The sequence below is a fragment of the Triturus cristatus genome, chromosome 7 (genome assembly GCF_964204655.1).
Source record: "Triturus cristatus chromosome 7, aTriCri1.1, whole genome shotgun sequence".
In the NCBI taxonomy this organism is placed as follows: Eukaryota; Metazoa; Chordata; class Amphibia; order Caudata; family Salamandridae; genus Triturus; species Triturus cristatus.
The window spans coordinates 69,085,138-69,111,206 of NC_140590.1; positions in this window are offsets into that span (position 1 = coordinate 69,085,138).

Below are 26,069 nucleotides of genomic sequence, written 5' to 3' on the forward strand. Positions count from 1 at the left end.
GCTACATTCCAGGAGCAAATTGTTATCTTCCCCATTAAAGTCTCCTAGATAGCTCTAGACACCTCTTTATCAGTAACCAGAAGCCCTTGTCAATCTTCCACATGTATCTTAATTCTTTTATTGCTTGTGTTTTATTTATCATTATTAGCTGTTGCACTGTATCAGTAATATTTCTGGCAATGCTCTTTTTATTTTATTTTTTATGTTCCACCCCTCCCCTCTTCCCACCATCTCCCCCCTTCCCTCCCATCCCAAACACCCACCCTTCACCCTTTCTGAGGCATACAGACTCCAGCTAGAGTCTGTAGATGATGAACGTGCTAAGAATGACCATTTGCTATTCGATTGCTGAGCTCTTAACTTTTGAAAAAAATAAAAAATAAATGCTCTTATTTTTTCCCCCTTTTCCCCTTCTTTCCTTCCTTTCGTTCCCTTCTTTAACATATATATGTTTTTTTTTCCTTTTTCCCTTTTCCCTCCTTTTCCTCCCCCTCTCTCTGTTTTCCTCCCCTCCCTCTCCTTCTGTCCTTCCTCTCCTCTTCTCCTCTCCCCCCCAAAAAAGAAAGAAAAAAAAAAAAAAGGCTAGAGTCAGGACATACAATTCCCTTTAAGCCCTTGAAAAGAGGACACATTAGATACCGTAATAGCAAATCTTAAGAGGGGGTAATTCCAATCTAGCCAGATAGCCCATCTAGATATTCTTTAGCTTTTATCTCTGAGAAAAAAAATTTGGTTTGCCTCTCCCCCCCCCCCTCCAGATCACCTTAAGCCGAGCAGGGTTATTGAGAAAAGCCTGGGCTTTCTTATCCTGGAATGGCTTAATTAATTGGCGTAATCTCCACCGTCTCTCGACGGTGGAATGGCAAAATCTGGTCATACAAAATAAGAAATCTCATTCCAAATTCTCTTCGATTCCGGTCTAGCCTTTTCAGAGACCGCCTGGCGGAGTAGAAAATTACCAAAATACACCAGGATGGCGTGAGGGAAGCCCCCTACTTTTGCCGGATGTTTTACATTAAAGGGAACGCGGTGAGCGCGTTGAACTTCTAAGGCCCAATTCCACCCAGTTAATTCTGGCATAGAATCTCGGAAAAGTTCCACCACATAGGAGCGTATAACTTCTCCCTCCGCCCCTTCGGGAACCCCAAGTACGCGTAGATTGCTCCTTCGCTGGCGGTTCTCAAATTCCTCTAGCTTCCATTTGACATCCGCCAGTTGTGCCTCATAAGAGTCTACTCGTATTTGATTTGATGCCAATTCTGATTCAGTAGAAACAATTCTAGATTCTATATCAGTGAGCCGATCCCCAAATGCACTGCATGTTTTAGTTAGTTTACGAACCACACCTTGCACCTTACGCATGGCAGCTTGAGCCTTACGTCCACCTTGACGTGTCTCTTTGCGGTGCATTGAAATGGCTTGAAGTATGGTATCTAAGGTTGGGGGAGTTGAGGTTAGCTGCTCCGGGTGCTCTGTTTGTATAGAGTTTAGTGTTTTCCGATGATCGGTAAGTTGGGTTGTATGGGTATAATCCCAGGCCAAATCTTTTTCTCCATGTCTCTTTTTTTTTCTAAGAGTGGTTTTTGTTTTGGAGCTAGGGTCATCATCCTGATCACTATAGCTCTCATCTGCAGTAGATAAGATATCTTCAGACCATTCACCCCTATCTGAGAAAGAAAAGAAGTCACTGGGATCTTTCTCTTGTTCATAAATGTCATTTGCTCTAGCTTCTGAGGCCTGTTATATTTGAGAGATCGGCGGTGGCGGCGAAGTGGATGTAATATTAGCCCTTGCTATTTTGCCAGTCAAGCCCGGGGATCCCCCTGAGTTATAATCATCATCTCGAGGGGCAATCTCTATTTGTAAAGTGCCCATCGAGTTAAGCAAGGTCGCATTAGCATCCGCCTCAGCATCCGTCCCTGTAACAACTCCAGCCAAAGGGGAGATTAAACTATGCATACCTTCAGTCGCCGTCTCCGTTGATCCGATTGTTACACCCTGCTTTAATGTTGGTGGCACTGGTTGCAGGTTATGGGCATCTTCGATTCCATCATCAGCCCCCTCCTTATTCCACACCTCTGGGGCGTCCAATGTTTCTGCAACAACCGCAGAGCCGAGATCAGCATGTTCGGTCTCCTTGTTGGAGTCGATGCCAGTCGTTGTATTTTTGGGCGCCCTCTCAGTCTCCGTTGGTCCGATCCCACTCTTCCCCCGATAACCCGGAACCGCTCTCGCGGCCGACCCCCGCAGCAGCAGATCAGCAACTGTTGTGATGAATACAGGCCCCAGCTAGGCCCGCAGGACACAAGGGTTCGCTCTCCTGCAATGGAATCTATAAGGAAGTTGGCACGGAAACTGCAAAGTACAAAGACAAAGTTTATTAACCCTTAAGGGTGGTCCTACAATCCATACAACACCCTTCAGTATTGCATAGAGTAGCACAAAGAACTTGCGTACACGGTCCCCTTTTATACACAACAGAGGGGTTCATAAGTGGGTGGATACAACATGAGGCAAGGAATGTTACCTTTTATGGACATTTTCGATACAAGATCAATATGTGGGCGGAGCTGACATACTCCTTGAGCCCGCGAAAACATGGTCAAGCAAGGACTAACTGATAACAGATGTGGTCAAGCCTGGGCATGCGCCAGGCGGACAAAGGAACTATTTATAGACTGTTACTAGGCAGATTACAAGAGCAACTAACACGAAGATAGGACTCTTCTCGTGTTGAGCACGTGGAGACATGACAATACAAAATGGAGTCCAGACTTTAGTCAACATAACGAAAGAGACATGTTCTAAGGAAGGAGAATTCATGTCTTTAGTAAATGCTTAATCACATCGTGGTTTCAATTTACAACAGTTGGACCGGCCGGATGTTTTCCCTGCGCAGTTCCGCGTCTAGATTGGGAAAGTGGCTGAGCATCTCCGGGCCCAGAACCAGCCGATTCGGGCCCCCCGCGCAGCGCCGATCTCGCTGCTCTCGCTTTAGCAGCAGCAGCAGCGGTCACCTTCGGAGCCATCGGAGCCATTCCGGGGAATACACCAGGTCCACCGTAGCCAGTGTCAGCCTCCGACGGCAAACAAGGTTGATTCCGCTACACTTCCACCGCAAGGTAAGCACTCCCCAGATACCTTAAAATGGTAAGCCCAATTACAGTCCCCAAGGTATATAATTGTTTCCTGATAGGGTTTATCTCCTTGCGGCAAGACTCCGGGAGCATTTCTTTGAGGATTTAGGTATCTTTAGCTCAGCATAGTTAACATATCTTCTTTTCTAAGGAGCTCTGGTCATTCTTGTATGCACTGCAGTGTCAGACGACCGCCATCTTGCCTCCCCCTTTGTGATGTAATTCCTTGTTTCCTTGATTTTCGGATGAATTCTCGCCTTGAAAGGTAGTCAGTTGAGGGCTCGCAGATCAGGGGAGATGTGACTGTTTCTTTTGGAGGCTGTGATGAGTCTAGCAGCTGCGTTGAGTGGAGCTCTAAGAGGGGCCTTCGACGATCTGTGAAGGCCACATAGTGTGTCACTTCCATATTCCACTCTAGGGATATCTAGCGCTTGCACTGCCTGTTAGAAGTCATTTGCTGGCAGGAAGGGTTTCAGTCTTCTCAAGGATTTCATTTGAAAGTTTGCTCCTTTTGTAATTTGTGTTTCTGCATCTTTAGATTTCTGTCCAGGGTCACTCCCAACGATTTGGCTGAGTCTATAATGAGGGATTGGTTCATCCACTCGAGGATGGTGGATGATTGGTTGGGGGGAGCGATTAAGAGGAATTACATTTTGAGGGTGTTTAGTTTCAGATGGATTTCGGCTCGCCAGCTCTGCGTTTTTTGAAGCGTTGAATTGAGGGATTTGATGTCTTCAAGTGAGTGGATCTTCATATAGAGTTGTGTGTCGTCTGTGTACATGTGGTAATGAACCTTCAGGGAGCTGAGCAGATCGGTGAGAGGTTTCGTTAATAAATTGAAAAGTGTGGGTGAAAGGGAAGATCCTTGCGGTACTCCTAAAGTGACTGGGATGGGTTTGGATAAGGAATGATTAACCTTGAAACTTTGTGATCTATTCTGTAGGAAGTAGGTGAACCAATATAGCACAGATCCAGGTAATCCCATTCTGTATTTCAAGAGATCAATCAAGTTGTCGTGTTTAACGGTGTCAAACGCCGAGGATAGGTCAAGCAAGATTAGTAAACAGGCTTCGTTTTTGTCTAGGATTTTTAATGCGTCATCTATTATGTGGGTCATGGCTGATTGAGTGCTGTGCCCTGCACGGAAGCCGGATTGGTATTGGTCGAGCAGGTTGAATAGGTCTATGTGTTTGCTAAGCTGTGTGTGGACACATTTTTCTAAAAGTTTGGCCAGAGTGGGGATGTTGGATATTGGTCGATAGTTATTTAAGTCCGAGGTGTCCACTAGTGGCTTCTTTAAGATAGGGGATACCTGCCCTGCTTTCAGGATTCCAGGGATGGTTCCTTGATGGAGAGAGGTGTTGATAATCTTGGTCCATAGAGGCAATAGCAGTGGAGTGAAGTCTTTTATGTAGTTTGCGGGCAGAGGGTCAGTGAAGTGGCTGGAAGGGTTCAGGGCTGTGAGCCTTTTTAATATAGATTCTTCACTGTAGGTGTGGAAGGAGGACCAGGATGCATGGTTTTTGAGGTCGAACTTTGTGGAGCATGTGGATGGGGCTCCTAGTGGGAGTCGTGAAGTGTCCATGTGAGTATCAGATTTTAAGTCGTTGAGCAGGTCCGTCTTTATGTTTTCTGTCTTTATAGTAAAGAAGGCAGCAAATTCCTTGCAATTGGGAAGTGAGTCTGGGTTAGCTTGTGGGTGGTGGGGTGCAGCCTTAGATTGAGATTTGATTAGTTCGCATAGCTTTTTGGGGCGGTTCTTGGCATGGTCTAATTGCTTGCTGAAGAAGTCTGCTTTTGATTGTCTGACCTTTCTGTCGGAGGCATTTCTCGTGCTTCTTAATAGCTTGAGGTGGTCAGATGATGGCGACGATCTCCATCTTTGTTCAATTAGTCTTAGAGATCATCTGTTTTCATTTAGTCTACCATCAAACCAGCGTTTTGAGTCTTTTGTGGTGAATCCTTTCAGTTGTAGTTTGTCTAGTACCTTGTTCATGGAGTGAAAGTAGTGATTAGTCAGATCTTGTACATCCGATAAGCCTATGGGTGGAAGCAGGATGTTGGGAATGGAAGTTGTGAGTAAGTCGGACCAACATTTTTTAGGTTCCTCTTCCAAATGTTTGTTCTCATGGGTTGTATAGAAAGTAATTTAATTGTTACAATGATGTGGAATGTAATGATGTGGTGGTCAGACCAGTCGCAGGGGAGAACCAATTCACGAAGAGTGGAGTCCACTTTGGAAATTATTAGATAGAGGGTTGAGCCTTTATCATGTGTGGGGCTGTCACAGATTTGGGTAAGTTTAAGGTCAGCGAGGAAAGCTTTTAGGCTGTTGACTCCTGGGTCATCTAGGTCATCCCAGTGGAGACTGATGTCACCAAGGAATATTTGCGTATGTTGTTGCCCATCATTTGTAGCTATAATATCCATGAGATGTTCGATGAAGGTGAGGTTATCCCCTGGTGGGTGGTAGAATGCGTGTAGTGAACATATTGGGTTATTGTTGCTAGTGATGTCCAAACAAAGGTATTCACAGGAGGATAGTACCGGTGATTGGGAGCGGTTTACTGAGATATTGCTACGATGTATGCAGGCAATACCTCCACCTGGTCTATCGGATCTATCAAGTCTTATGATGTTGTGATTTGGGGGGACTAGTTTGTCTAGGATGGGCGTGGAAGTTTTGTTTAGCCATGTTTCGGTCAAAATTAGTAGGTCCGGTTCATTAGTGAGAATGAGGTCGCTATGTCGGCTGCATGTCTTGATGCTGACCTACAGTTTAGAAGAATACATTTTAGTTGCGTTTTGATGGGTGTTGTGATGGGTTCCTGTATGATGCGGACTCGCGTGAGGTTGTTTTCCATTAAACCTCCAGGGATGTGTCTTGTGACTCTATGCGTATTGGGGGGGAATGGAGGGGATTAGGGAAGGTTTATGCAAGTTATCAGAGTGTGCAGTATTAAGGGGGGAACCAGTGGTTCATATGAACTGAGTAGTGTGGTTAAGTCTTTAACTGATAGCGAGTTTTTCTTCCGGACCGGAAGGGATGGGGCATTGGGGTAGGGCATTGATCTCCACCTTGGGGGCTCGTATTTCGGGGTGCTTGTGTGCATCTGCTGGGTAAGTTTTGAGTGGTTGATGTGGAGATATGTTGTGGATCTTGGCTTGGATCGCGTGACCATGGGTTGTCGTAGAATCAGGTCATGAAGAGTTTGGATGACCTCCTTGGCCCACAGAAATTAATGGAAAGCCATTCCTTAATTGCGACTCGCAATTTGCGAGTCGCAATTAAGGAATGTCAGAGAATCGCAAAATAGTTGCCAATTTTTAATTACATCTCGTTTTGTGATTCTTTCGAATAGCGATTCTCAAAAAATTGCTATTTGAGAAATGCAAAACCATTGTTGGATACATGTGCCTCATGGTCTTCATTAGTCACATGTTATGATTTTCTGCAAAAGATGCAGGAAGGTTTTTGCCAAATTTATGGATTTTACTCTTCGCTTTTCACATGTTTATTTGAGCATAAGTTTTCTTTTATGCTAGTTTTTTTATATTTCCTTGTTTTATTTCTTTGCCCTTTTTATTTTGTTGTTAATCGGATGTGTTGTAATTTGCTTTATCCATGTTGTTTTACTATGCCTTTAAAGAACGCCAGCTTGAGCCATAGAATGCCATGATCTCCATGGTAAAGTCAAGCTCATCCATGCCATGGCTGGCTGGCAAGCTGAGGAGTCGGTGGTAATCTCTTCCAAAAAACGAGTTTTGAAACCTACGCAGAATCGGCAATTTAATACAAGCTTTTGTACCACATGAAATTCTGTCCACAAAAAAGAATAAAATAGCTCCTGCGAAGCAGGGTTATAAATCCAAACATCTTTGCAGCCATTGGGTGGTGGTGGATGACGTTTGTGGCATGCACAAGCTTTATGTCTCACAAGCCCCTCCTCCTGCGTCAATTCACTAAAGTACCAGGGGTATCAGAAGTGACGTCACAAGCCCTTTTAACTTCACTTTCACTCACACGCACATGCTTGCACACACATTCGCACATGGAAACACTCCCTCTCACATGAACAAACTCTCACCCGAAAGCACGCACACAACACACATTTAAAAACATTTTTTACCTACCTCAGCTGCCAGGGAAGGCCATATCCCCGCTAACTGTGCTTCATTTTTAATCACACTAACGGTGAATAGTGTAACATTATTATTCACTATTAGTCTAATAAAAAATTAACAGAAAAGAAGGAGAGGGAACTGCAGCTGTGTCACCTCTGAGTCCAGGAGTCACAAAGGCAGTGCCAGGGGTCGCAAGGGGCAAGCTAGGGGTCGCAGCGCCCCCTGGTGACCCCTAAATGATGTCACTGACCTGGTACCCCCAGTGAACACTTCCAGTCCAGATAGGAGAACTGAGCACCCTCAAGGCACCTTTGGGGGCAACCAGGGTCTCACAATGTCAATTCCATGGATGAAGACGGTTCACCATGGCTCCTGTAGAGCCGGGCTTCCAGGGAGGTGAACACAATGATGTAATATGTTCCCTAAAATTTTACAAAACCTCGCAAATAGTTTGTGAAAGTATGAGACAGTACACTTTATAGCCATATGTAAGCATGACACCTTCTCACATGACTTTTTTCACACGAGGTATGCCCTTGACTGAAAAACGTTAGATAGGTACTGGCAAGAATCTGGTTCAAGAAATAAATCTCTCTCTCTTGGAAAGCATTTTTTTGTATACAAAAAATTCTCCAGCCCTAAATTCAGAAAATGTTCAAGTAACTTCTCGAATTTTATGCAACACGAAACTCTACAATTTTGTGAATTTTGCTGTAATAATTTAAAATTCTCCCAGGCTTAGTTCTTCTTCCCTGGGCCTTGCAGCACTGGTGGTCCTTCTCTATTCTTGTGTACAGATGTGGTCTCCTCTCCTGTTCTAATGGCATCCCTCTACAGAGGTATACCACCTTCTTCTTGATGGCATCCTTCTTCAGACGTATGCCACCTTGTTCTAGATGGCATCCTTCTGCAGAGGCATGCCACCTTATTCTTGATGTTATCCTTCTGTAGAGGCATGCCACCTTCTTCTTGATGGCATCCTTCTACAGAGTCATACCACCTTCTTCTAGATGGCATTCTTCTGAAGACGCATACCACCTTCTTCTAGATAGCATGAACCTTCTTCTAGAAGGCATCCTTCTGCAGACGCATACCACCTTCTTCTAGATGGCATCCACCTTCTTCTAGAAGGCATCCTTCTGCAGACGTATACCATGTTCTTCTAGATGGCCTCCTTCTACAAGGGTATATCTCTGGCATGTTTCTGTATAGAGAGCTGAGGGGACTAAACATGTAAGCAGGCATCTTTCCTCTGATGCTGACAGACTAAACACCTTCTCCCTCCTATGGTAATCACCACCACTGTCAGCCCCTGGAGCCTGTGATAGCATGGTAGACTCAAAAGAGAATGACTTTGCTGCTGACCTCTGAGCCACACTCTGGGACCTCAACCGTTACATGGGAGGTCCTCAGTAAACACTCATGAGCATCTTTTTTTTGTGTTCAAAATATTTTATTGAATTTTTCAAAGTTAAAAGACAGCCTAAAAAAGTATACAAAATTGGTGTATATATATATCATAAATATGCTAAAACATTACAATACTGTACTTGAATTATGTACATATATTGCTATAATAACTAGGAATCATGTAGCTAGACGAAAATAAATGTTGAATAAGGAACAAACAAGAGCATAGATTACAGAATACATTAATAATAAACAATTAATGAAATCAATAATATATTTATCACATGTAAATAGCAACATAGTCATCGACCGGTTTCCAAACCTTTCGAATTATTGGAGTATATTTACATGTTCTCTTAAAAGATAATTGAGCTCCAAGTCTAGAATATGTGACCCAAGACCACCATATATGAACGGAAAAATGCTTCAGTGGATTTTGAATAAGTCGAAATGGATTTAATGGCTCTAGAGATGATAAGGTCACGAAGTTTATTATGGGGTTCTGTTAATTCAGAGAAGAGTGCAATCGATATACATATAATTATACTATACAACAGGGTATTAGTTATGGGAATTATTCTGAGGATAATATCCCCCCAAAAACTCAAAACTGTAGTATTACTGTACATTCAAACAGGAGGTGTTTTAAAGACCCTTCAAGTTGTTACCAATGCTAACAAAGAGGGGAGTCAATAAGCTTAGCCTTGCTTAGTTTACATGCAGTCCATAAACAATTAAATAGAATAAAGGCATTTGTTTGAGATAAAGACACAGGAAACCAACCAGTCATGTTTGCTAGCAAACTTTGCTTCATATCAACTAGAGAGAATGCTGTAAGCAGTTCTGCATTCCAAAAGCTATTAAGAACATTTAAGTTTGGTTCATTTGTAGTGTTTAATTGTTTGTAAAATCTTGAAAATTATGGGGAGAAGCAGAAAAAACCTTAACACAAATTCGTGAATCAGTGATAGACTGTTGGCGTAACAAGATTTGGAAACAATTAAGTATATCATTATATAGAATATTATAATTATGGGCCTCAGTATCAGGTCATGAGAATTTCGTTTGAAATCAGATATTGACAATAATGCACCCATATCATAGACACATCCGAGGTAGAAAATGCCAGCATGTATCCAAGATTTCCAAAATTTGATAGTAGGATTAAATGTTATCCTAGGATTGTGCCATAGAGATAGTTTGACAGAATCTGAACTATGTGATGACAATGAAGAATCAAAATCTTGTAATATAGTTTGGTAGATGAGATAATGGCAAACAATTAAAGAAGTTTATTAGATTTAGCCATAGATAATAGAGTCAGTAAAGAAAATGGTGAAACCAACTCCTATTCAATTTGAAGCCATTTTGGTGAATGGACAGCATTAAAGCATGAACGAGAAACTTGTCTTAAAACAAATGCCTCATGGCAATAAACAATTTGGAAAGAAGACTATCACTTTTTTTTAATAAAAAGTGAGAAGTAATTGTAAAGGAAGCATTGATAAAATATCAAAAAATATAAAAAAATATGAGGAGCTAGTACCATTTTAATAGATTCAGTTAACCCCACCAGGAGAGGTATAGAGGAGACCACTTACAAATGTTATCAGTGACCTTAGTAATCAAAGATCACAATTAAATGTAATTGTTTGAGAGATTGTCAAAATTGTATTACTAAGTATTTTAGTTTCTCTTTTTGCCAAATAATGTCAGTATTGCCCAACACATCAGGAGTGCATTGAAGATTCAGGGGTAAAAACAGTTTTATTAGTGTTCAGGAAGTAACTGGAAGTGTGGGAGTATTTGTTAGATTGAGTGCTGCAGGTTTAGAGGTGGCTGTATTACTAAAGAATAATAATACATCATCATCATAAGGAAACATTTTAGGTGGGATGTCTGCAATATCAATTCCAGTGATGTCATTGGAGTATCGGATAGTAGATAATAAAGACTTGATAGCTAACAAAGAAAGTAGGGGTTATAATGGGCATGCGTGTCGGGTACCTCTATGAAGAAAAAAGGAATTAGAGAATTGAGCATTAATATAAAGCTGACCTGAAGGGTGACAATATAAAGCCAAAACCATTTTAATAAATACATTTCCAAAATTTAAAGATGATAGGGTATGAACTAGGGATTGCCAATAAACCTTATCAAAAGTTTTTTCAGCATCTAGAGCAAGAAGTCCGGCAGGTGAAGTACATGTGGGGATGGCATCTATCAAACGCTCCAGAAGTCGTGTGTTATTGACAGAGAATCTCTATTTCATGAAACTTGTTTGATATACATGTACGAGAAATGATAAAATGTTGGAAAGCCTTGAGGCCAAACGTTTAGCAAAAATATTACAATCTGGATTTATGACTGAGATAGGTCTTTATCTGGTTCAAGTAACACTATTATAAAGGCTTCAGAAAAAGATCCCCAAACCATATCTGATTTTCTGAAATCAGTAAATAAATGATGTAAGTGGGGAGTAAGGACATTATAAAATGCTTTATAAAATTTAGCAGAAATGCCATCTTGTCCTTGGGATTTTTGGGGGTTTTAATGACTAAGTAGCTGTTAACATTTCTTCTGCAGTTAGGAGCATATCTAGTTCTGACTTGTCATGTTGGGAGATTTGTGGAAGTTTAGCGGAATCTAAAAAAGACTCTATCAATTGAGAGTCAAGGAGGTTCGGTTAATTACATAATGAAGAATAAAATATATGAAATTAATTAATAATTTCAGGAGAAGATAATGCAATTGTACCATTATCCTTTATGAATAGCATGAATTTGAGTGTTATCTGTTTTGATGCAATGATAATTAGCTAATAACTTCCTAGATATATTGATATCAAAAGAAAATTAGCTTTTTGGTTTGAAAGTTGGACCCCAGCTTTTTTACTTAGTAATGAATTATATTCATATCAAAGTTTTTTGTAGGGTAGTTTTGAAGATACTATTGGTAGAAGAGTTAAATAACCGTTCAAATTTAGCAATTTGTTTCTCAAAATGTAAGAGTTTTGTACAATGTATAATAGAGGATGTCATACCTGCAGGGTTGAGATAAAAATAATCTCTGATAGCAGATAATAAGGTACCTTTGTAAACGTCATGGAGAACAGCATCAGCATTCAGACACCATCGAGAACGAGTAAGAGAAAATGTATTGATCTGCAAACATAATGAAATCATTTGATCAAAATTTTGATATTTCTGATCAAAGGTTGAGTTATGTGTTGTATCAAGTCTCTGGATGCTAGTAAATATTTAAGCGTGTATGAGAATTATGAGGGTTGGAGAAAAAGGTAAAGGGCCTCATTTATGAAAAGTGTTGCATCGCTGAAGAAAAACAGCAATACAACACTTTCATTGCGCCCTCCTTGCGACACCATGGATGTTCCGTATTTACACTACGATACCAAAGGGGATGATGGACGGAGCGTTTGAGCAAATCAAACACTCACGCCCAGTCAACTGATCTGGGTTTAATCCATCATCATTCTTTAGCTCACTCCACCACCCCAGTTCAGACATGGCCATATGCAAATCAGTCTGACCCTGTGCCTCATAGGAACAGTCCAGCCCGAACTCACAAGCCATGTCTTCCCTGGACCGGAAACAAGCATCCTGGGACCGGTTTCGGGTTCATAACCCTCATCAGCCAGGCTATCTTGAATCCAGTGGCAAAGTGAGCAAGGGACCCACGTCTGGGCATACCCTGCCAACTTAGGGTGAACAAAGCGATACCAAAGGGGATGATGGACGGAGCGTTTGAGCAAATCAAACACTCACCCCCAAGTCAACTGATCTGGGTTTAATCCATCATCATTCTTTAGCTCACTCCACCACCCGAGTTCAGACTTTGGTATCGTATTTACACTATAGCACAACATGTCGCAAGGATTGACCAAATACATCAGGAATGCTGACATATCTGGTGTCACAGTAAATGACGCATTGCTGGAGTGTGTCGGTAAACTGACGCAACTCCGGCTATGTGTCATCACATTACAAGCTAGCCGTGCTGATAAGAGGTGATGCCCTGAAACCGGTCCCAGGATGCTTATTTCCGGTCCAGGGAGGACCTGGTTTGACAGTTTGGGCTGGACTGTTCCCATGAGGCACAGGGTCAAGACTGATTTGCATATGGCTGGGTCCAAACTGGGGTGGCATGGTTAGCAAAAGAATTATGGATTTAACCCTGATCTCTTGACTGGGGCGAATGTTTGCATTGTTCAGCATTCCATCCATCAATTGTTCCTGTTGATATTGCAATCTAAGGCACCCATGGTTGAGCCATTGGGCTGCCTATGCCTAAGCTAGTATGCAGCCTTTTCCGAGCCTTATAGCTCTTTCCATTTTACACACGCGGATCCAAGCTGAGTGCCTCATTTAAAATATGTTGGCGTGGGGCAGTGCCGCAAGTCTTCCTGCTTCGCTGACCCACGGCAAAAGAAAAGGCAGCAATGCGCTGTATCTATCAGATATGTCACATCCTGTCCTCTTACCATGCGCTGGTGCTCAATTGGGCGCCATGTGCCAACACAGGCCCCCTTGCACCATGGCCTAAGGGTGTCTGCCTTGTGGGAATTCTTGTTTTTGTGCAGGAATGGACAACTTCCGGCACAAAAGCAATACATTAAGGCGATTTCCTCTTTCTATGAGTGCTGCTGAATGTGGCACACATAGAAAGAGGAAGAAAAGAAGAGAAATATAGTTATTTCATCTCTTTGCACCTTCCCTATGCCTCCCCTGGGGACCACCGGACCGCCATTGTGCCGTTCCACCGGGGCACTGGGCTTGTAAATATGCCCCATAGTTTTCTCAACCAAAAATCTCCACCTGTGGAGTTAGCGTATTATTATGGCTCCCATGATGTCAAAGGCAAATTGTGTCCTCCAGACCTTTTGTGGCTCTCTCATAATTGCCAAATTCTACACTTGACCACCCTTTCGCCGGATAAAAGTGTGCGCCTGTTTTATTCCCTCCGGAGCCCTTGTTTTAATTCTCCCTTAGTCAAGAGCTACATTGATTTGCAATACAAATATGTCATTAATTTGTGTGAGATATCTTCCCCCTTGTTTTCCCATGCATTATAAACAGTCTTGTTTTCCCATGGATTGTAAACAGTGTTTTTATTTTTATTGTTTTAAATTCTGAGAGTCTTCCTGGCCTGTGTCCTTTTTGTAAATAAAATCCAAACAAGCGTGAGCCATTATTAATAATTTCCATCGGTGAACGAAAGGCCCATGAGCCGGAAGTGATTGGTAAATAAATTGCAAACATCAGTTTTTTGTTGTTTTTTAAAAACATTTTTTATTTACATTTTGGAAACTGCGGTCTTATGTCCAAACAAAACAGGAGTATGGTAGTTCACTGATGGAATATTCAATATATATTGTAGGGCTAACAAAATGACTTTGGTTAGGATCTTTTGATTCTCTTTTTATGGGTTTTCTGTTTACACATCTGTTTTTGTTTTAACTTATTATTTTATCTGCTCTTTTATTTCCAGCAGGCGCGGCCTAGGGATCTATGTGCCGGCACCAGGAACTACGAGGGTTCGTTCAGCTCTTTCCTTGCCACTTTTTTTTGTTCAGGCTAATGCTTGACCCGTTGCCTAGAAACATTGTGGCCACACCCATGACACGCTTCATGCCAAACGGCCACTTAAAGGCGCTGAGTGCGCATACGCGCAGTTTGTGCGCCAAAGGCAAGTCCATCTTTGACCGTCCGCACACCTACCATGCTCAGCACCGTCCACGCTGCTGGCCGGCCTTTCCACGACATCGCTAACTTTAGGATAAGCACTACTCATAAAGTATGTTCTTGTGATTGTCTGCTAGCACTTAGGGGCATATCAGCAACAACCGGCGATAATTATCGCTAAGCGCACTCAGCGCTAGGATAATTATCACCGGCTAGCGTGGATTTTTATCGCTGAGATAGCGTGCTATTAGCAACGCTTATCTCAAAAGCGATAAAAATCCTAGTGCTAACTGCCAAACGTGTGATTATCGCTGGAAACCCAGCGATAATCCCACGAAGTTTGGCGATAGCTTGCTGATAGGGCCTCACATACTTAGCCATGATATCTACCTTCAATAGGATATCATGGCTAAGTCAGTTTCAAAGCAGGCGTAAGGAAAGTAGCGATAACAGAGGTTATTGGGCCACTACTATGGCTCTTGTTGAGGTCCCCTCCCTGCCTCCAAGTTCCTCAGTACTGTTGATCCCCACTGATACTCACTCTACCCATGTTGATGATGTAGTTGTGTGGTATAATAATATTGTGCAACGAGTTTTGGCCTGTATTTCAGTGAAAATATATGAAAAGGGCGTACAGACAAAATCCAGCCCGAAGGGCCTTATGGGCTGTTTCGACCTGGATTGCCAAAAGTTGAAACGATAGGTGAGACAGAGAGCAAAGAGTGTTAGGAGCCATTGCGTTTCTTCAGCCACCCAAGAGCTGGTCAAACTTAAGCGCCAATATAAATCCCTTGTGCAGACTAAAAAGGCATATTTTTTACAGTAAGTGGGAGGAGATGCAGGAAATTATATCATTAAATGACCAGCAAGAATTCTGGACAAATGTTAATGAGTTTAATGGTCAAAACAGGGGCACTCTGGCCTGTATGATTCCGGAAGCCGAGTGGGCAACTTATTTGACGGAGTTATATAGGGGACCTGTAGGTTCAGACGGCCCTCAGCATATCTACGGGCAAACTCTCCAAGTCGTCTGGTTTTCAGTAAAGGAAGTTAAGGCTGTTATTGAGAGAATAAAACTCTCCAGTGCTGCCGGCCCTGACAATGTCCCAGCAGTAATAATAAAAACAAATATTGTCTGATGGGCTACAATTTACTCTACTTTGTTTTGCTGGGTCGCAGGGACTGACCTTTATCCTTTTACCTGGAAGGGGTCCATAGTGAAACCGATCTTAAAAAAGGGGAGGGGTTCAGACCCGATGCACTATAGGCTTATAAGCCTCCTGGATATTTCATTAAAGATATTCTCCAAGATTATCCTAGCCAAACTCGAAGATTGTGTCACTGAAACTAAGAGAATCCCACTAGAACAAGGGGGCTTTCGGGAGGGTCATTCCACCAAAGAGCACTGTTTTGCTCCGTGGGCTATTACTCGAAAGGCACCAAAAGATTAGAGTGGTGCACTACTTCAATAAGTCATTTAGTCTTGTTATATTGTCTTGCGGAGGGAAGCGGGGGGGAGTGGTGGAGAATGGCAAGACAAGACAAGGTGGTGACCGGAGAGCATAAAACATCATTACCTTGTCTTGTCTTGCCATTCACCCTCCCTCCCCCCTGCTTCTCTCCACCCCTCCATCCTATATATTTATGTGTGTTTTATATTGAAATTTACAGCCCTGAAGAAGTTCATTGTCTATGAACGAAACGCGTTGGCTGGTATCTTAAACTTTTGGAAATTAATGAAAAATAAAGGATTTACTTAGACAATATAACAAGACTAAATGACTTATTGAAGTAGTGCACCACTCCAATCTTTTGGTTCATTCTCCCTCTGCCCAGCAGTTGGCACCCAACGATGGCATGTGCCAGAGTTGCATATGCACACACATCTGAACATAGTGTTAAAGTAATTATGAAGGGAACACGACAGGGAGTGCGGTCACCGGGTCCGCTGTTGTCCGCAACTATTACTCGAAAGGCACAAGAGGAAAATCAAAGACTGTGCAGTTGTTTTGTAGATTTCCGGACAGCCTTTGATTCTGTTGACAGGGATATTCTGTAAGGAAAAGTTGCTGCTGGAACCTACCACCAAACCTTATTGGGGCTCTTAAGTCGTTGCACTCTGGTAACTGGGCTCATGTCGGCAGCCTGCGTCAAGGGTGCGTTTTAGCACCCTTACTCTTTAGTCTATTTTTGGCCGACCTCCCAACTGTTATTTCCCAATCAAAGTCTTTTTCACCAAAAATTGGGACCAGCATATTGCTTGTCTGCTTTATGCAGACGATTTGGTATTATTGGATTATACCCCAATTGGTCTGCAGAGGAAACTCAATGCCTTGGCATCTTATAGTAAGCAGAATAAGCTCCGCATTCATCTGGAAAAGACCAAGATTATGACCGTGCTTTGTTTATTTAGTGACATGAGCCAAGATAACGATAAGGGAGGAATGCAGCTGGCAAAATGCGTTACAATAATTACACGCCACATAATTACACTCTACTCAAAGCACCATAAATACACTCCACATAATACCACTCAGTGTGACTTAGTTACATGCCACATAATTACTCTCTACTCAATGCAACATAAATACACCCCAAATACCACTCAGTACCACATAATTACAAGCCACATAATTGCATGCCACATAACTACACTCTACTCAATGCAACATAAATACACTCCATATAATACCACTCAGTGCGACATAGTTACACGCCACATAATTACACTCTACTCAATGCAACATAAATACACTCCACATACCACACAGTACCACATAATTACATGCCACATAATTACACTCTACTCAATGCAACATAAATACACTCCACCTGATACCACTCAAGGGGGCATATCAACAACAACCGGCGATAATTATCGCTGAGCGCACTTAGCGCTCGGATAATTATCGCCGGCTAGCGCTGATTTTTATCGCTGAGATAGCGTGCTATTAGCAACGCTTATCTCAATAGCGATAAAAATCCTGGTGCAAAGTGGCTAACGTGAGATTGTCGCTGGAAACCCAGCGATAATCTCACGTTACCTTGTTGATAGGGACAGGCAAACTTAGCCATGATATCCTCCTCCCATAGGATATCATGGCTAAGTCAGAAAAATACCAGACGTAAAAAAGCAGCGTTAACCGCGGTTAGCGCTGCTTATTTTGTCTCTAACAGGGTTAGCGATATTCTTGATAATAGGAGAAATGTCGCTTAGCGACATTTCTTATATTATTTTACTCTGGAACGCCCCCTTTGCATCTCATTAGAGATGCAAGGGGAATCGTATAGTAAAAGGGTGCTAACATGCGAACTTGCATGTTAGCACCCTGTTGTTGATAGGGTGCTAGTTTTATCTCTGCTTTTTTGGCTTTTAAAGCCAAAAAAGCAGAGATAAAGCCCTTGTTGATATGCCCCAAGGCCACATAATTACATGCCACATAATTGCACTCTACTCAATGCAACATAAATACACTCCACATAAATGCACTCTATGCCACATACCACCAATCAACATAAATGCACTCCACACCATGACACAAATTAACTTAGCATAATTTCACTCAACACCATAGTTCCAGGCCACACAATTCGACTGCACACATTTCCAATACACACCACATAATTACACACCAAACAACATATTTCAACTCCACAACTCCACAATCCACAACCTACCTCTAATCCACACCATAGTGGCACCACCTGAGCACCAAACATCACTCACCACCACCATTTTGCATCAGCGCACCGCCTAAGCATCACCTAAACATCCCCTAAGCATCACGTCAGTCTGCCCTTGGAATCTGGCATCTGTTGATTCTCCCCTAGTGTCCGTCCGCTGCTCGCGTTCTAGTTAAATTATTGTTTTCCAACATCCACTCCCCCGTCATTTATGTCCCGCTCCCCCATAACAAAAAAAATTATAACAAACAAGCATGAGAACAGGCAGGAAGAAGTTGCCAGCAGTGCAAGTACAAAAAAACTTGACGACATTTTTTTATGTTAAAATCTTTTTTTAATCAGGTTGTTCAGTTGTATATAATGTTGTCTTGGTTTGTATAAAGGTAACAAAAATGCTTAACACTTTTTATTATAACTTTTCAACGTGATGCACAGCAGCCACAATGCTCTACAACAGAGCCAAAAATTCTGGCTTAACACATAAGGTCCCAAAGGCGAGACCTATTGGCTATGCCAATGCTTGTTTTATGTGTACTGCAAGCAATTTTGAGTAACCCTGGGCAAAGCACTACGCTACGCTCGCATAGTTTGCGAAGTTTGTGCTACTTAGCTCTACGCGAATTGCATGTAGCACAGTGCAAACACACGTAGCGTAGCATAGTGCAGCGGTAATTTTTTGCTTGCTCGCGGTCCTCAATGTCAAGTTGGCAACTGCAGGCAAGCAAAATGACATCCGGCTCGACTTTTTCCTCGTTCGCGATCAGCAACATCAAGTTGCCGATCGCAAGCCTGGAAAATAAACCTCCCGGCGAGATTGTCAACGCGGTGAGGTCAGGTTTCTCATTGCGAGTGGTCGCGTATGCTTGCGACCGTTCGCGATGAGAAACTACCAGTCGGCGTTGAGAAAGCTGCCGCTCAAGTAAAAATCTACTCGAGCGGCAGAAAACTACAGCTCGTACTGTGCAAGATTTTTTTTCAATGATTGCACAGTGCCGGATGCTTGTCCGCACTGTGCAATCATTGAAAACGGCATTTTGCACAGTGCAAACAGGGTACTTCGCAGTTCGCGAAATGCTACGCGTAGCTTGCGTAGTGCGAAGTGCACTTTGCGTAGCTACGCGTAGTGCTACTTCGCAAACTACGCCCATGGTTAGTTTCGAGACAATCTCCTCAATAACTCTGAGTAACATTTGCGCATATGCTGCAGTTCTGGTAGTGTGCCAGTAGTTTGGAAGGTGTTCCCTTTCAGGATCGCGAACGGGAACTTCCAAAGACTATTTCAGGTGTGCTCCTCCATGGGCCATGAAATCTTGGATTCAGGACCAGTCAAACCGCATCTCAAAGCAAAAAGAGTGAGGGTTCCGGCAAAGCAAAACCTATCTTGGAGGCTAAAAAAAGCAAAAAACGAAGCAAAAACACAAGAACTGTATCTCCCTCAATAAAGGAATCCAACAGGGGTGGAAATAGTTTGGGGGATGTGAAAAAATCTAAAAGCCGGATCGGTATCAGGATTCTGATAACTGATCTTCCCGCTCTCGTCAGAACTCTGTGGACAGTAAAAGGGCAGAAAGGATGAAGATATCAAACCGAAAAGTGAATGCTAATGGGAATGGGTGTGACAGCTATCCAGTGCCATGAAAATATGGCAATGAGGCCCTTCCAGCCCAGCTCTCCATGGTGATCTGAAGATATCTGCTTGCAACAGAGTGCAGGATGTGCATGATAAATTCCACTATTCCTGGCTTGGTCAGCCTTCATCACCCTAGTGACCCCACACCATTCACTGACTTTCTGGGACCCTTAATAATCACTGATCTTCTTGTTGGCTGGGGCTTGTCAACCCGATACCAGGACCATGTGAGCTATCCTTCTAGCACTTAGAGGTCCAGCAATGTCATGATTTAAAGATGTGATTGACTTGTACCGTTGAATGTAAGTTCCCAACTTTCAACAATGGTGCGTCTAGTGGGACACGCTGTTCCAGGCAATGGTCTTGTCAAATTACAACAAGCATTGGCATAGCCAATAGGTCTCGCCGTTGGGACCTTATAAGTGTTTAGCCATGGTACCTTATAAGTGTTAAGCCATGCAGTACAATAGGGATTGGGGGAGACGTGGGTTAATTTACCTTAAAGCAATGATGCACCATTAAAGACGGGTGGTAACTGGCGTAATATAATTCATTATGTGAGATATGGCAGGTAGCGCAAAACAGAAGGTTTTGTGAAACATTGTTAAAATGAAAGCATACATATAGTGCTCATGCAGAAAGTCTTTACATAGACGTCAAATGGGGTTTCTTCCAAAACAAAAAAAAACACATCACATCTACAATCTGCATACACTAACAGGTCAATATACGCAAAACCCCTATAAAAGAAAATGCTACCCGTTTTGTATTAATACAAAAAGTATTCAACCATCTTGTACCTATGCTATGGATTTGTAAAGCGCATGACAACGCGACAAGCATCCCATCGCTGAGGATTAAGTTTGTCTTATAGTGGCTAAGACAAAAGCACAAAGGCGTGTTTTGAGTGGTTTCCTGAATTTGGATTCTTCTCTAATCGATCTCAGTGCTGGGGATAGCAGGCTCCAGAGCTTTGGTGCAAGATAAGCAAACGAAAAGCCTCAACCGCTTGCTTTCTTGATCTTTGGTAAAGTATAAATACTCTAATCAGAGGAGCATAGTCTTTTAGGATTATAGGGGTATAGCAGTCGCTGGATTAGAGGGGGACTTTTTTTTTTTGATTTCAAGAATTTTTAATTGGTTGTTTTCAGACAAATCAAAACACAGAATAAGCACATACGAAAGGACACAAGAATATAACCAATATAAAGTTAACAGCTCTTGAACATTGGAGAAATGGTGTAAACACTGGGGGACAAAGGGATGGTGAGGACATGTTCAGTCTTAGCAATCAAATAGAGAGTGATGTACCAGGAGGCTTTGCAAACAGCCTCAGTGGTAGCGGTCCTATACGGGAGCGCTTTCAAGAATCGAAAGCGGCATTGGAAGGGTTGCGACAAAACTAGTCAAACTTGACGACAGATGCCAGAATGGAGGAGCGCGCTGCCTCCACGGTGGCCATAATAAAGTTAGAAGGAGGAGTGCAGCTGAATCACAATGTGGACTTGGCAGATACAAAAAGACAACATCAGCAGAACTTTTTGAGATAATAATGTCTGAATCTGGGCTTGCAAACTGAAACGGAAGTTGATCAACAGGGTGGACACATCCCTTACTTGAAACAGAGCTGGTCTCAGGGTCACAATTAATATAAAATAACCACATAGGGTGAAAAAGCTGTAATGTTCCAAGAGATCAATTATCTCCATGAGCAAGCTAGATGCACACATCCATGAAAAAGATGGCGATGCATTTCAATTGTGGGTAATGCCCATGCTGGAGATCACGCACTTTCATGGGGAATAACTGCCTGGTTATATTCAACGAAATGAGGATAATAAGGCCGAGCAGTCCAAGGCTTACAAATGGGAGGGGGTGCGGGTTAGTACCCCATCCCTCAGGCATGCAACAAAACACCTAATAAATCATTGTCCAGTCAGTGCTTTTTCCTAGATGAAGCACAAATACTGTATTACGCACACAAAACTCAATATTAATCAATATTTTGCAAATCTATACATGATGGTAGTTGGAAATACCTATGGAGACATCCTTTTTCAGTTTACAATCCAGCAAGCACTGAATCCTGAACCCACAGTACAGTCCACACATATTGAATACAAAAGAATGCTAATTCGATGGATAAAAATGTAAAATAACAAATAATCTGGGCTGTGGCCAGAAATGTGAAGGATGCTATGCTATCTAGGCAACAAAGCATCCAAATTCCCAGGATTACATTCAGCTCGATATGCGGTTAATTCATGCCCAAGGCCGAAAAAAGCACACTGTACAACTTTTCTAAAACCCAAGGCAAACATGATGGATTGTTGAAGTTCGAGAAGACCCCAGGGTAAAATAAAATGTCCAGATGACAATTCCAGGATACAAGAATATACTGGAAAAGTATTTTGGAAGAAGTTGGTCTCTCCGAAACACACCCCCAATGGAGTCAACGGCTGGTCCTCCATCTTCTGTCCTTAGGGCGTATGGCCAGAATACAGTATGCAAAATAAGAGCTCCTACTAAATCACAGAAACCGCGGCCATTTCCAAAAACAATCCCTGAGCAACCGGCAGGACCACAGGCTGAGGAAACAGAGAAAAGAATGCGCAAACTGGGCTGGATACGGTCTCTCCAGCCCCAGTGTGAAGACGTGATCTGTAAATAATGTATCAACAAGCGCGCGCGAAAAGCATGCCTCGGGTCCAAAGCGAAAGTGATCGCGATGGCAAAATGCTACCACCGGCCACAGCTTGCAGTGCATGTGCACTGCAAGCTGTAGCCGGCTGTAGCATTTTTTAAAGCCCTCACTTAAAGTCTCGGCCAGACCAGCGCAAGCGCTGGGTCAGGCGAGACCTAAAAAGGACCAGCTTTTCACAAAATTCTGGGTCCCCCGGTAGGTGCTTCAGTGGGATCTACTGGGTTGACTGTTCCATTCCCAGCACCTGGTGCCCCCTCCTTGATGACGCCCTATGAAATTAGTTGAGCCGTAAATGGTCGTGTTCAACAATGTCTACAACACTTTTTAGGACTCGCCTGAGCGCTAGCGCATGCGCTAGCTCAGGCGAGACATTTAGTAAGCAGATTTTCAAAGTGCTGCCTGGTGGCCTAGCACTTGCGTTCCCGCGAGCGTGCACGCAATCATCCGCCTGATCTGCACGCGCGCAGCCGGCAGCTTTGCAATATGTACAGCCGCAATCACTTTCACTTTCGCGTGCACAGCCTACTTGCACTTTTCCCATCGCGCACGCGTGCGCAACACTCGTCGACTTTTTGCTCGCGCTTCTTGTTTCTTTTAGTTTGCTCGGCACCTCGTTGTTTCCCCGCTGCTCCACTTATCTGGCGCTCACCCTCTTGCTTCTAAGGACTTAGCCGGAGGACCCCAAGCGCACCCGGCAGGATGGTGCCATGCGGAGCCTCATCAGCAGTCATGCTTTAAAAGAAAATAAAGTGTGTGCACGCTTCAAATACATACTAATAAAAAGTGTGCACATTTAAAATACATGCCACAACTAAGTAGTGCAACTAGAATTTTCTTTTAGTTGCTCTGCTTCCTTGTGGTATGTATTTAAAACGCGCACACTTTTGTAGCGTTATGTATTTCAAATGTGCACACACTTTTTAATTTCCTTTGATGCACTTCCCTGTTAATTTAGGTAATCCAATCGCAGCTCGAATCAGGGCGTAGTAGGTGGGGTTAGTGACCGCATCAGCAGTCATGCTTTAAAAGAAAATAAAGTGTGTGCACATTTCAAATACACACCGATACAAAAGTGTGCACGTTTAAAATACATACCGCAACTACATAGGGCAACTAAGTTTTTTCTTTTAGTTAATTGCTCAGCTTCGTTGTGGTATGTATTTAAAAAGGGCACACTTTTGTCGCGTTATGTATTTCAAACATGCACACACTTTTTAATTTCTTTTAATGCACTTCACTGTTAATTTGGTGCTCGCAGGGCACATTCAAGGGGTTAGTGAATGGATTGTGTGATGCTACACATCAATCAATACCCCCGTTGTTCACTTCCCTCTACAAATTTATGCTCACCCCAAGCTCGAAATCATGCAATATATATGCCCCGCCCCCTTGTTAAAAGGGTGAATAGTTACTGCTGCTGCTTCCAGACAGGCACCAGCTTGTACCCGGTACTGGTGTTCATAGAGGGTCTCTGGTTCCGTCTGCCTCTGTAGGGGCATGCAGTGTGTCTGGCTTTCCACTGAAGCTTAAGAGTGTATGTAGATAAATGTAGTGCACAGCGCCTGCATGCCTATGTGTACAATAGAAAACACAGGCTGAAAACACTGGCCTCTACATCAATGGCTGTTTGTATCTCCTGTGAATATCTCCACCCATCCCTTCCCGCCCCTTATCCTGCTAGCTGCTGTTTAGCAGGGCGGTGCTGTGTGATCTATAAATCACACACGGAGTACATTCTTTTTAGTGAATGTTATCCAGGGCATCCTTTTGCGACTGCTGTTCTGGGGGATGAGCCGGGTGTGTTTTGCAGACACCTTGTTTCATGGTGGTTTTGTGAAGTTTGTTTACAACGGAAGAAAGTGTAGTAGTGAGTGCGCAGGAGACAGAAAGAAAGCTCCCGCCTTTCACCGACAGGACATTGTACTCGGCTTGAATATTTCCTTTACTTTTCAGACTTAAATATTGTGGCTGTGTTGTCATTGTACAGGGGGACTATAGATTTAACGTAATGTAGAGTCACGCTGCTGGCCTTCTGCCACCATGTGACTGATGTAGGACGGGTAGTTTAAGCTTAATACTGAAAAAAGATAAACTGTGCATAGCGATTGGAATAGTTAATTTCGATTTTAGCCAATAGGTCTCGCTTTTGGGACCTTATAAGTATTTAGTTATGCAGCACAATATGCTTGGCGCAACAACATCAAATCAACTGTTACATGGCTAAACACATATTAGGTCCCAAAGGCGAGACCTATTGGCTATGCCAATGCTTGTTGTAACTGGCGACCGTAGTCTTATAACACTGAACCTGCTGAATGCTATCCTAAAATTATTGTGTTGCTGTTTCTGGGAATCCCAGCTCAGGTTGTGTGTTTCCTTGTGTTTAAACATGTTTGTGCTTTAAGGCATTTTAGGCAAATTTGCAGGTGCCCGGCTCAGCCCCACTGAATGCCCTCCCAAGCACCCAGTATTGCTGAGAAACTAGGACAAAGGACAGACATTACACATCAAACCTTGCAATATTCTTTTTGATACTATATTTTATGAACTGAGGGCTTGCCATGAAACCATAGTACCGTATGCTCAGAGACCATGTTTGCCAAGGACCACAGCCTACAGGGACGTTGATTCACCAAAATGACAGGGATAGCGGACGTTCCATCAGACACATTCTTTGACCTTTATGAGATCACAGGAAGGGACATCATGTGCCACTTTACCCTGAATCTTCCCAGGAAGTGATGTCACATGAGCTTAACCCTGAAAACATCACAATAATTGACATCACTAAAATCCCATAATAATTGTGTGATTAAAATAACAGCAAAACACAAACATCAGTTTTAAATGCCACCTATACTAGAGCACCGACATGTTCTTTGTCAGTGGTGGGGAGTAGTATATTACTTAAATTGCAGCAAGAGAAGTGAGTGAGACAGACCTCTTCTCAGGAAGTCCTGGGAGGCTGTCACCCAGCTCCTGATAAATCTGTGAAAATAATTGAGTGAAATATTGCATTTTAAAGCACAATTCTTTACATAAATTTGCTAATAGGCACAGAGGGACACGTGTTAAATATAGAAGTCCTTTCCAGGTGTGCGAAGCCAGCGAAACCTGGAGTTTTTCAAAGTAGAACTCAAAAAGGTATCCCACCTTGGTATTTATTATGTTGGGCACGATTCTCTTTCGGTGAAATACCATCCGCTCATGGGCAGGGAAGGAAGCAATTCCTTTTTGTTAAATAACCCTCACACACTCTAGTAGTGTCATGCTTCATCATTGGGTTCACCAGTATATCAGGGAGCACTTAGGAGAATAGGCCAGGGGGTTCTAAAGATTAAAAAACCTCTGAAAGCCCCTACTGCGCCCCAGATATTGTCTATGCAACTTCAAAGAAGGGCACATACCCCCCACCCTTGTACCCCACACCTCACTGACCCATAGCAGAGGTGCCTACATCACACCGCCTGTCACACCCCCTCCACCGACTCTTACACTCCGTGCACAGACTCCCCCTACGCCTGGGTACCGGCATGATTTCATCATGACTTGCTCCATATACTATGTTACCATCAAGAATTCGAGCCCCCCCCCCCCACCCGTACCTGGGCACGGCATGATCACCACCTAATACGCTGAAACAGGCAGGTTTCCCACCTTCCTCCTCCCTCCTCCTC